Here is a 2,094-nt window from a genome sequence, read left to right as displayed (position 1 = left end):
AAATATTTATTTATTTATTTGTGTGTGTGGCCAGCTCAGCCCACCAGGGGGCGGGGCTGGCTGGCATGTGGTGCTGGGGGATTGAACCGCGGTTCCTATGCTTTGCTAAGCTTGTTCTAAGTAGGTGCTTTAGACCACTGAGCCATCTCACCAGCCCTGAACACCAAAATTCTTGAGGGAGAACATTCTAGTTTGCTTTGCCCAGATGCAGGAATGGAGACTGAAGACAGAGAAGAGGAAAAAGTCAGTACAGCACACTGTCAAAGAGGTCATGTGGTGCGAACTTGGTCTCACTGAAGAATTCCAGGAAATGGTTTTCTGGCTCATGGGCACTGTGGACTTTACCCAGAGTGGGCTGTTTCTATCACTGAAAGCTCTGAAAGTTCCACCATTCCGGGAGTGGGGTTCTGACCTGGCGACTCCCCTGAGATCTTGATTGAGGAACCCTGGCTTCCCTGCACTGCTGGCTTGTGCCATGACAACAGGAAGTCCTGGCTTGATCCATTTCTGTTGCTATAAACAGAACACCTGAGAATGTGTGATTGGTAAAGAGAGGATATTATTTCTCACAATTTTGGAGGTTATGAAGTTCTAGGCTGAGAACCCAGCACCAGGCGAGGTTCTATGCCATCAAGGGCAGAAGGGCAAAGAAAGGCTGAGAGGCCAAGGGAGTTGAACTGGTCCTTTTCTAAGGTACCCACTCCTAAGTTAACCCTGGAGGCATAAGCCTGGGTCCAGGCGACCCATCCCTTATTTTTCTTCTGTAAATTTGTACTTTAGCATTATAGTAGCTGCCTATGCATCTCAGCACCCTTCCCTGAGGGACACAGGAAGCAATCTATGTGTTTACCCACTTGTTATGACAAATAGCAAAGACTGTGCATGTTTGCAAAAGCAGCAAAACAGGATTTGGGTCCACCCTTATGCCCTGTGGAACATTTTTTTTTTTGGAGGGGTTATGTTTAGGCAAGCATCACAGAGGGTCCAATAGACCCACACCACTTCAGGATTTGTCTTGTTTGTTTTTGGGGTACCAGGGTTTGAACTCAGGACCTTGTACTTGCCAGGTAAGCACTTATTCTACTGAGCTATGTCCCCAGCCCCACTCTAGGATTTGTTAAAAAAAAAAAAAAGTTTTCTTTTGATTTTTCTGGTAAAAGTAGCCCAATTCAATACAATGGCATATGAAAAACTAGATCTGCAACTTTTAGAAGAGGTAAAAAATGAATCACCAGGTAAAAATTACTCAGGCATGGATGGTGAAGATGGTCCATTAAGGTAAAATACACACTTCCCTAATGGGTGGTGGTCTGGGTCGTGGGTGAGGATGATGGTTTTGACACTGACCATGTGAAGCAAAGTTCCTGTGACAGTGAAATGGAGCACAAATCAACCGATTCACACACAGGGAATGCAGACCTCCTTGATTCGGATGAGGAAGAGAACAGCAATGTGAGTACATACTTGACTGGTCAAAATGTTGTGAAGAGGCCATGCAACCAAATGGAGGAATCCAGTGGTAGAGCTGGGTCAGAGAATACAGTGAAGGTCTGTCCTGTTGGACAGAAGGAATCTGTAACAGATTCCAGGCTACGAGATGCTATGAGATGCAACCTCCTGACAAAGCAGCAAGACCACTGAGATGTCAAGTATGTCCTACGAAAAGAACAGGAAAGTGAAGGATGTGTGCTGTCAGTGCAAGGGATGCGTGTGTCTGGAACGTGTTGCTGTCATGTGTGCAGACTGCCTGAGGTGTGAGTACACATTTTTTTTTAAATAGAGGGCTGTTGGTATTTTCATATGGAAATTTATTTCTGATGTTCTTTTTTTTAGACTTTCTTTACCAAATATCAGTTGACTTTTCGTCTTGGCCGCCGACATGCCCTCCAGACTAAGGAAGACCCGGAAGCTTTGGGGCTACGTGAGCCCCAGCCATGGCCGCGTCGGCAAGCACCGGAAGCACCCCGGAGGCCGGGGTAGTGCTGGTGGCGTGCATCATCACAGGATCAACTTTGACAAATATCGCCCAGGTTACATTGGGAAGGTCGGTATGAGACATTACCACTTAAGAGAAACCAGAGCTTCTGCCCAACT

The sequence above is a fragment of the Octodon degus genome, unplaced genomic scaffold (genome assembly GCF_000260255.1).
Source record: "Octodon degus isolate 3935 unplaced genomic scaffold, OctDeg1.0 scaffold00077, whole genome shotgun sequence".
Classification (NCBI taxonomy): domain Eukaryota; kingdom Metazoa; phylum Chordata; class Mammalia; order Rodentia; family Octodontidae; genus Octodon; species Octodon degus.
This window is presented reverse-complemented; position numbering follows the sequence as displayed.